The sequence below is a fragment of the Strix aluco genome, chromosome 4 (assembly GCF_031877795.1).
Source record: "Strix aluco isolate bStrAlu1 chromosome 4, bStrAlu1.hap1, whole genome shotgun sequence".
Classification (NCBI taxonomy): Eukaryota; Metazoa; Chordata; class Aves; order Strigiformes; family Strigidae; genus Strix; species Strix aluco.
Window position 1 is genome coordinate 3,767,521 of NC_133934.1, and position 11,109 is coordinate 3,778,629.

Consider the following 11,109-nt stretch of genomic DNA (forward strand, 5'->3'; position numbering starts at 1 on the left):
GGCTCTGCTCTCTGGGTCTGATTCCCCAGTGCTTTGCACCTGGAGCAAATCCAAACCTCATTTAAACTATTTCAGAACAGTTGCATTTGTGGGGCTGATATTACGCTGCACTTTTACGAAGGAGGCTCTGAGAAGAAGCTGGTCCTGCAAGCGCCTTGAGATGTAGAAGCATTCCCTGCTTTTCTGGCAGAAGCATAAACAACTACAGAAGATACATTAAGGAACCACCCATGGTGAGTCTGGCTCCTAAGATTTCAGTGATTGGTGCCTCTGTTGGGAAGATCTTCAGCCAATCTCAGTAATTGCAAAACAATATATATACTTGGGGATTTCTGCCTCAATTAAGTTTCATAACAGAATTTAATAAATGAAGGGTACAGGGGACTGTATTTGAAAGGAGGTGAGATTATCAAGTCCTAAACAAAGAATCTTATTTCCTTAGGCTGTGGCTCATGTAAGAGATAGCATCTTTCCCCAGCCTCAGCTATTACTGGATGGTTTAATGAGAAAGAAGGTTTCAGGACCTGGAAAATACACTATTGGCCACAAACATGGGTTGTTCTTCTGTTCTTTCTTTTTCAGCTGCACTAGCTGACCTAATAAAAAACCATGGCTAATACTTACACATCTTGCTTTTTCCGTGCCCTGTGGCCATTGCCTGCACTTCTACCATCACTTTGCCAAATATACCACTGCCACCCTCCTGTGGTGGACCACCAAGCAGTGATATGAATCTCACAGCTTGGACTTTGCAAGCAAGTGCGAGAAGGAAAACAACTGCCTGTCCTAGTAGTGTTTCAGACTGTGCTCATTAAGAAGCCTTCTGCCCAAGAAGCAGGATGCTGCTTCTTCTCTCGTCTTTCTCTCGCTGCACAGATTGAAAGCACAAGCCTTTGTCTAATATGGAAATGGATTCTGGAAAATGTGTTACTGAGAGCAATTTTACACTGCTAGGAGGGAATATCAGTAAGAGATCAGCTCTTTCCCATCTATATATTCTATTATTCAGCATCACAGGCTTGATTTTTCTAAAGCTCTCAGCTAAATGCTTACCTGCTCGTCATCCACCATCAAAGCAAGATTTTCAAAAGAGTTCATCTGCCATTTAGACTCTGAAACAAATTTCCAGAAAAAACTTCTCTTTGTCTCCCCATTTCTAAGCCAGCCCCTTGAAAACCAGCATTAGTGCTGAATGGGAGGCAAGGCTATCTGAAGAGTCTTCTGGAAGCCCAGGTAGGCAAACTTTTGGGTGTATTCCAGAAAATGTGCAGGGATGGTTTTCAATGAGATATCTTGCCACTTCCCTGCAGCTGGAGTGGCAGTATTTCTATTTCATCACCCCTTTTTGTTTTCCTCCCATAGTTACCACATCCATGCGTGTTTGGGGAGACATCTGTAGGGAGATGTGGGTTTCATTGAGGGTGAGAAAATCTCAGCCTGTTTTTCCAATAATGCAGGAGTCCTGAGGACTCTGTCTATGACCCAAAACCTTCCTCTCTCACCTCAGAATAGATTTCAACTTTTAAGATTTCCAACTGAAAAGGAAAACCAATCTATTACTCATGAAGAAGGAGCACATCTCCTTGGTTTTCAAGGGAATTGAAATGGTAGAAAGCATTGCTGGAGCATTGATAAGCCCACATATGTTTGCAGTTAGCAGGTCCCAAAACACACAATAACATCATTGATGGTTAAAAAAAAGGACCAGAAAACACCCCCAAACCCTACTGCAATTACAGGCAGATGTAGTGAACTAGCTTCAAAACTGCTGTGTCCACACACTGTGTCCTCCCCTAGGCTGAGGGGGAAATACACAATTTCTTGTATATTTTTCAAGAAATATGTAGTGATTCCCAGAACAAGGCCAGGGTTATGTTTTCTCAGGTCTTTTTTTTTTCTGTACCTGCAATGAAATATCACCAGAGGTAACCTTCCCCCTCCCTTGCATCTGATAGTCTTGAATACACTCAAGAATGTTAACAGACTAGTGTTCCCAGTTTCCAAAGAAATCCTTAATCATCCTTGGTAATCTGAATTTGGCCTGGACGCTTTGAACTCTGAGCATTAAACATCAAGGCAGCTTTTATTTTTCAAAGGGAAGTGCTTGTGTAGGGCTAAAATGGTTGCTATTTTCCTTGCTCTCCTACCACTGTGTTTTCCCCTGTTTAAGCAAAATCAAAAAATAGAAATGAGGAGCTGAATATCATCCTGTGGTTGTTTGTGTCTCCGATAATAAAGTCTTTGAGCTATTCTGAATCAAAACACTTTGATTTACATTATGATGAATAATTTAGTTTTAGTGGCTTCCACACTCTTCTGTGTCCACCCAAACTGTTCCAGTTCCTCCCAGGTAGTACATTTTGTTGCAATTCAGATACATCTTGTTGCAATTCCTTGAAGTTTTCTGGTCCTCACAATCAGACTGCATCTCCCATGATGTCCTACAGCCTCAAGGGGAGAAAGTCTTCTCTTTTGGTAGGGAGAGGCAAAGAAACAGAGGGATGTTTTGGAAAGCAAAGGGCCACCAGAGGTCCTTGCCTATAGAGAATAATATTCCTAAGAGGTGTTCAAATGCAAGTCTTGGGTACATTTGACAAATGTTCCAAAATAAAATAAAAAGTCATTTCATACTAAAACTTGTCACATTTTTCTACATGGGGTATGCTTTGTGTGATCATTAAGAGCTGGTTCAACCAAGAGTTGAAATCAAACTTGTAAACCTGGCATTTTGATAACAGTGCATCTAATGACAAGAACCTGTCACTCCTGTCTGCTGAAAGATTATCTTTCATTTGCTGCTTCCCTTTCCCTGAGCCAGAGAGGTTCCTGTTGCAATCCTTTCCTAAAACAGGGGCTGCCATGAAACCTGCTTGTCTGAGTGTAATCCTGATAATGGCAGCTGTCATTCTTTGTGCAAAGAAAGCTTTATCACCACTTGCTTTGCTTTTCATTTGAAGTGTTTTCCTGGTCACCACTTCCATTTGTGCTGCTGATTATAGCCCACAACTGTATAAATCAAATGTTTTATACATTCCTTGTATCACTGGTGCAGATTTGGTTTTCAGATAGAGAAAAAAAAAAAAAAAAAAAAAGCACAGACAACTTAGTAATTAAATCCTAAAGCCATCTGGATTTAAACACAAAGTCCAGACTAACTTTAATACCTTCAGCGGCTGTCCCATGGAGATAAGGAATAGCTCTGATTTCCCCTCCACCCTTCCGAGACCAGTCAGAAAACTCACCCTAAATCATGGGGACATTGAAAATGAGAGAGCACATGAAGAATAGCCTTCCCACGAAGGCAGTCTCTGCCCAGCAATACTCATTCTCCCATCTGGCCTGAGCACGTACAGCTCCTGTGAGCGACGATCTGGCCAACAACTGGAGCATGCACGTGGGAGCTAGTTAGCAGAGACGCTCCTGAACAGGGTGGTCAAGCTGCATGGACAGAGTGGTACCCAACAAGTGCGTGGGAGGAATGGGTCCAGAGCCTCGTGAATCGATGCTGAAGGTCGCCAATTCCAGGAGAGAGCACATCAGACTGAGGGGATAATGTGAAGTTATAATCTGTGCTGTAGAAGTTGTGTTTTTACTTTTATGGTGGTTCCAGAGAGAGAAATGGGGATTATTGTATGCCTGACAAAGGCAGAGGAACTGGGTGTGCGCAGGGTATACAGATAGCACTTACTTGGAGATCTCTGGAGTTCAGGGATTTACAATAATGCTGCAAGGCAATCTGAATTCTGTTGAAGGTGTGCTAGTGCCTGAATATTCTCTATCTCCTCTGGTCAAACTATATGAGACGTGAGGGTGGGTGAGAATACAAGCTGCCACAACCCATCTGTGCCCAACAGCAGCGCACACCCTGTGACAGATGAGAAACTTGCATGCAGAACTTTCCACCTGTTTGTCTGTTTCTATCAACTATCCACAAAATAGTTTCCTTCTGACACAAATAGCTGCAAAAAAAGCCCCAAAGCAGGATCTTCTGCCTTCATATATGAATTGCCTACAAGTATCCTTAGAAATAGTTTTTGATTTTAAGTATCCGTCTTATTTTCACTTGTATTTTGTACCTAGGCACATTTCATAGAATATGTATTGGCCCTATCATAACCTTATTGCATTGTTATTTTATTTATTCTTTGAATTGTGAAGTATGTTGTTAGGTAAACTGCTTATTTCTTAGGGTCAACGCCTAGTCTCTTGTTGTTGCCAAACAGTGCCTGGGGTTCAACAAATATGACCATCAAAGTCAATGCGACTGCAAAGAGCATCACACTTTTGCTAGTCCCACATGCCATATACTGAGCTATCACTAGTTTATTTTCAGGGTTTTTTTGGTAAGCTATGTTTTTCAGGAGCTGTAGGTTGTGAAGATGACAGCACAGCATGGTACTAAACAAGTTATAGCAGTGTGGAAACATTCAGAAATGGCAGTTCACATGGGAAAACACGGGATAGTTTCTTGGATGTTTCAGTAGGTCAATAAGGTTCTGTGATTTCTGATGACAGCAGATAAAACTACTGCCGATGGAGGAACCCCTGATCGATTGCACATTTGGCTACATGAGTACTTGTCTGCAAAATCTGTGTGTTAGAAGTGGGGTGTTGTCACTTGGGAATGAAAATGCATACATGTGGAGATATTCAGGAATCACTTTTAATCAGACAGTACTTCATTTTGTGCTAATTTTCAAATCTATACAAGCCATTAGCTATAGGGAAACCAGATGGATCTTGTCTGTGTTGGTCTCCTATTTCTCTATTTTACCCATGCTGAATCTTTTCTGTGTTGTCTGTGTTATGTCCTCTTGGTCATCTTACAGATCAGGTATTTTATTGATGTTTTGCTACTTCTTTTGTTTTCATGTCATCAGTGAATTTCACAGTGCTTGATCTTCACAAGAAAATAAAAATCCTGGAAAGGCAGTGCTGAAAACCTTTTGCTGTTGAGGATATGCTCATTTCGGAAGTACCCAAGATCCTGGGGAGAGGATTGCTGGTTCTATGCCCAGCCTTGGACTGGTGTGGTGGTTTGTCCTTGGCTAAATGCCAGGTACCCACCAAGTCGCTCTATCACTTCCCTCCCCTTCCCCTTTTTTTCTCAACAGGGCAAAGAGGAGAAAGAAAATAAGATAGGAAAAAACCCCCAATCCTTGTGGGTAAAACAACAGCAGTTTTGATATAAGCAAAGCGAAGCAAAGGTCCGCGTGTGGAAGCAAAAAAAAGAAAACAGATTTATTCTCTACTTCCCATGAACAGGTGATGTCGGGCCTTCTCAGGAAGCAGGGCTCCCATACGCGTAGTGGTTGCCTCGGAGGACCAAGGGTGACCCCACCCCCTTCCTCCTTTCTCCCAGCTTTATACTGAGCAGACGTCATATGGTCTGGAATATCTCTTTGGTCAGTTGGGGTCAGCTGTCCTGGTTGTGTCCCCTCCCAAGATCTTGCCCACCCCGTCCCACTGTCGGGGGGAAATGTCAGAAAGAGCCTTGGTGCTGTGTAAGCACCACTCAGCAGTAGCCACAACACCAGTGTGCTATCAACATCCTGCCAGCTCCCAACATCAAACACAGCACCATGAGGGCTGCTACAGGGGAAAACCAATTCTGGCTCAGCCAGACCCGGTACAACTGGGCTCTGGATTGGATTGCCACTGTTTGAACACCGATGGGTGCATTTTGGGTGTAATCAGAGCAGTTCTGCTACAAAGAAAAGGACTTGTTGGACCACAGAGCATCCCTGAAACAACCCTGAGAAAGTTATGGTCTTTTTCTTCAATCCAGCATTGAGGACATCCATGTTGATGGAGAACCTTCACCCTTTGGCATGCAGATATGGACTGCTAGAAGAGTATTTATGGAGTAAGTATCCTTGTTCATCACAATGTGAAGCAGTTTAGAGGAGGTATGCACAACATCTATGGGAAATAAGGCCAAAATCTTGGATATCTGTACACGGCATAGGACAGTGGATGTGAGGTTGCTTGGGTGATCACCAACCCATCTGACTCCATCAGGGAGTCATTAGCACTGGATTCCCAGAGCACATCAGCCTCTGAAGCTGTATAGACACTTCTCTGCCTCTGCAAGCATTTGGTAATCTTGTGCAGCTGCCAGAGATCAACCTGTTCCCTGAATACTGGTGAGAGGGGCCAGGTATTCCTGTGTACAATTTAATTGTTCCACATGGGGTAGTCATTTAGGGAGTGTGCCTCTTATTTTCAGTCCTGATTGCTTGGAGGAGGCTGCTTAAGGAGAAATTTCCTATTCAAAGTGGGGAACTAAATGGAATCTGACCATTTGGCATTTTCTTCTACAAGGGAAAAAGGTGCAATTTTGAACACATGAAGCAGTGACGTTGAATTGCAGAGCAGGTAGTTATAAAAAGATATGGAAAAGTTCTCCCTGCCTGTTTAAGTGGGGAAATCTAGCTCTTCATAGCCTCATGGAGCAGTAAATCATTAACACTTAGTTTGCTTTTACATCATGGACATGCAAGACAAGGTCTGCTGTTTTTCTGGGCCTTTTCTATAGAAATCTGGATGTCCAGCAAATGACACGGGGTCCCAGGTTGAGTAGCACCATGTGTCAGGGGAATCAGACCCTGCAGAGGATGCAGAACAAGAAGCAAGAGCTTCTTTGACTCCACATGTGAAAACGAGTGAGGATGTGGATCAGCTGGGCAGCCAAGAAAGAGAGGGAAAAAAGGTAATTTCACAAAGGTTGACAACACTTGGTGAATGATATGACTAAAAGTTTCAACAAAGGCCAATATGAACACAAGAAGGAAACACGTTAGTGAAAAGGAATGAAAAAGTTCAAAGAGAGTCAAAGCTCAGAGGTTTTACTGATCACCAAGAGATCATTCCAGAGATGATCTCTGCGATGATCAGACATGATCATGATCCCAGAGATATGGAAGGACTGTCACAATGCACTGCAAATAAAAAGGCACCATAAACCCAAGCCTGACTTCTGTAGTATAGGGCAGACTTGGCAGGACACAATACTTCTGCCTGTGGTGCTGCTTGTGTCGCCTGGCCGTGCTCTGCAATTGTTTTCTGACTTCTTCTCCCAGTGCAGCAGGTCCTTTCATACAGCAACACTTTTGAATGTCATACCCCAGCATCCACCACTACAATGATGTTATTGATGTTCCAGTAATGCATGGTCAGGCTGGGACACCTGTGTTCAGCACAGAGCAGACATGGGGAAAAGATGAGCACTCCTCACCCCCCAGGAACCAGACAACTGAAAAAAGGGCACAAGAAACGAGAAGATAAGACCATTGTCAGCCGAGAGAATTACCCCATGCTCTGGGGGATGCCCTCACATGGTGTGCACTGCATTGAGGTGTTAAAAGCCTGAAAAATCCAGAGGCGAAGTTGCCTTCACTTTGTTGGTGTGGACTGGGAAGGCAGGGGATTAAGCAAACTATCCCTCCTCAGTCAATGGCTGAGCTTGCCCTCACTGAAACTGCCCTCCACAAGTCAGTTTGGTGACAAAAAGAGCTGTTTTTTCAGCATGCACAGAGAAAATCAGAAACTCTCACATCATCCTATTGTTGCATCTCCACTAATAATCTAAATGGAGCCAGGACACAGCCTATGATTGACCAAACTATTTAATTTTTAATATGTTGCCCCACACACCTTCAGCCAATGGCAACTAAGAGTCTTCCATATAATACTGGGGAAAGTATAAACCTGACCTGTTTTGGGGCAGTAGGTTTTCAGACTAGTCTTGCCTTATTTTATTTATTATAAAAGGTGAAATATCAAGGGCTTTGAAAAGGTCTTGTGGTTACTTAACTACTCTTGTGTGATACTGCTGAAAGCTGCTGTGTGAAATCTAAGCCACACACAGTTTAGCATTTCAGAAAAGACTGATGATTCCAGGAAGATAATGACCTGCAGTAGTCAGAGCTGCTATTGTCCTGGAGGCTTGAAAATCTTTTTTTTATTCCCCTTGTTTTCTTTCTTTTTTTCTTTCTACTTTAGAGATTATATTTGAAAACCTCTAAGGAAATTCTTATAATAGGTACAGAAAATAAGAACTTAAAGCTTCATCCCTGCCTATCAAGATTGTGAGACCTTGTTTTCTTAAGCAAGAAAATGCATAAGGATGATACGATTAAGAGTTGTCCTTAGAACATTCCTCACCACCTGACCTGTCATGCAGATTTATGGTTATAAATAGACCACACACAAAATCAAAATATAAAATTGTCAGTTTAATGGTGTCTGACCATTTCACATTCCTTCTTAAAAGGAGGAAATTCCTTCAAGTGGAATGTTCAACAAGAGCACCCAAAATAGGACTTTTTTTTTCCCTAACCAGCCTTGGCTTCGAGCTTCAGACTCCTCCCAAGCATATTTCATGTAAGGCTCCAGGCAGTCTCGTCCCAGTAACTGGGCACTTGATTGCTTGGCTGGGTTGCCTATACCAGGCTTGTTTGGAAAGACAACAGGTAGACAGACAGGCCAAGGACTGCAGTCCAGGGTCCCTTCCAAAAATCCAAAGGGAGCTGTTTCCTCAGCCAATATGTGGTCTAGTGACATTAATAAATTGCATTATATGCAGTGAAATGAAAACTAGTTTTGTTTAGGCAATGGTATCAAGAGATTAGCTCATGGGGTGATTGAAAGTACTGAGCGTGAGTCATCAAGGTCTCACGCAGCCCTTTGCGTAATGACTACATAACTAGGATCGCAGGCTCATATGTGCTGAAATAAATAGTTACGCCAAGGCCAGCTTATCGGGTACAACTGTTCTCTGACCCTGTTTATGAAGCCATCTTTGCTGGATACAATTTTTGCCAGTCCCCTCAGAGGCTCAGTAAAATATTTTTGCAATTTCTTCTGCCTGAAGCCATGGGAAAGCTTTGCAGTTCTGGAGGGATGGGAGCATCAGGTGCAAAAAAGAAATGCACAAAAGCTGAAGAACTCCAAAACCTGTAGAAAGGACAGAAGTGGAGAATTTCTGCAGAAGAAAGATTTGTAGCAACTGCAAATATAGAGAGGATCGTTTCTAGCTTTAAAACCTCTACCCCTTTTTCTGTGGGTGTAGATTGAGATTCTCACAGAGCAAAAGAATCAAAAGCAAATGTACCAAGTTCAGGAGTTCTCAATACATCCGTCAGCATGAAAGCTGCTCGCTAAAGTGGCACTACTTAGACCTAGGGAGCTCCAAAACTCAAAACCAGCCCCCAAAAAAGGACCTGTGTCCTAAATGCACTTGGGGAAAATGAGGGCTGAAAGGGGATTGCACAGCTGTATTTTCATACTCCTGTTGGAAAAGAACATCTCTGTTGCGAGAGGTCCTTGGGTCTACATCTGTATGACACTGCTGCGCTTCTGCACAGACTGCCCACGCAGCTGGTGGGAAAATCAACTCTGTTTGGGACTGAGGAACTGGGGGAAGTCATATAACTGCACTGCAAACCTGTATGTGCAAATAATAAAAAAGCTAGTTTTACAGCATGTGTTAGGATGATTGTATATTAGTTGTATGCACAAACCTGGATGATTTTCCAGGAGAAGGGGAGGGATGAACCTGTATTTACCTTGGTAAATCTGTATCTGCCTACCTGTTGATCTGTCTGTAGGATCTGTATAAGCCATCCCACTTTTGTGGATGACGGGAAAGGAGAGCTATGACTTTACAAGGATCTTACAGGTCTTTAGAAGAAGCCCTTAGCCACTTATTCCAGCCTTGGTTTCCTGGATTTCAGGACATGCTGCAAAGCCCAATCTGGAGGTAATCCTTGGAGACTTGAAAGGTGTTTCAGCCTGCTGGGTTACAGAGATTTATTGACAGATAATTCTTTGGGTGGGAGAGATGGTTCAGTATTAATGCTTTGAAGTGTGTCCTAGAACTTCCTTTGAGCAAAGAAAAGCTGGAGTGTTGTCTTGAACAAGGATGCATGGCAAAAGAAAAGGAGGGTTATCAAAAAGGGACAAAACTGGCTGTAGCCATCTTGGACAGCAGAGGTGGGTTGTCCCCACTGTCTGACACTAATCAGCAAGGTCCTTTTCTCTTCTGGATAACAATATTTTATCTATCTGTTCTCAGATTAGCAGCAGAATTTCATTGCTTCTATAAATATCAAGGCCCCAGACTCTGGTGGGATTTCAGAGTGTTGCTGCACTCTTGATGAACAAGGATCATTCCTTTGTGGTTCTGTAAAAGGAACAAGCTTTAGAAAACTCTTTTCTCTTAGGATATTATTAATAACAGGAATAATTAATAAATAGATATTGTTTTATAGGCTTAATTCATAGAGCATAGGTGCTCTAGGAACAATACTGACAGCTCAATGCAGTATGCACAGGTGCTCTAGGAACAATACTGACAGTTTAAGCAACTTAGAAAGGCTAGGCAATGAAAAGCTAGACATAGATTAAGTATATGTTAAATAGAACATTTTGAGTCTTTTCTCAGAAGTCTAAAAGTGAATTATGATGAAGATTGTTCAGACGATAAGTAACCATGATGACCGAAGACTGCATCAATGAGCAGTGGTGTCCGAAGAGGAATTAGAATGGAACGATAAGAACTAGTCGAAACTGTGGAATACAATGGACTTTTGAAATTGATGATGAATTGAGAGTTGAAAGTTCCTGGAAAATCACCAAAGACTCTTTGTATTGTATGTTATATCATATATATAGAGGGCGCTTTTTGTTAGCTGTTGCCACTCACTGAGGTGATGTCCCAACTCTGAGTTGTTAATAAAGCCAGCCTAGAGATACCCACAGTCTGGTGAAATCCTTTAACAGGTTCCCTATAAACATCTCTCATTGTGAAGGAAGGCATCATTTGGAAAATTCCACCTCTTCTTGTCTCTGCTGGTCATTTCTATATATTTTGACTCCAGTGAGTAATCCGAGCATCCTGACGACAGTTGAGATGTGAGCTACGAAAAAAATGTGTCTTGGGATTTTAATCTTCCTTGGGACATTTGCTTGCAGACATCTGCCTGTTTGTGCAATCTGGCTTCTTGCAGCAGAAAATTTGTTCTTCAGAAACATTTTGATGAACCCTGGGACAAACTTGCCTCTGGCATGGGTGCTTTGTCTGTCCCCAGAGCAGGGGGAGGGATG

General features: G+C 42.5%; 1 long non-coding RNA gene across 1 annotated transcript; it reads left to right on the top strand.

The window, feature by feature from the left end:
- The first annotated feature begins 137 nt into the window (after positions 1 to 137).
- LOC141922191 (uncharacterized) lies at positions 138 to 10,757 on the top strand. Its single transcript, XR_012622900.1, has 4 exons — positions 138 to 233; positions 5,789 to 5,866; positions 9,612 to 9,763; positions 9,880 to 10,757. It is a non-coding gene; the product is annotated as an uncharacterized LOC141922191 (long non-coding RNA).
- The last annotated feature ends 352 nt before the right edge of the window (positions 10,758 to 11,109 follow it).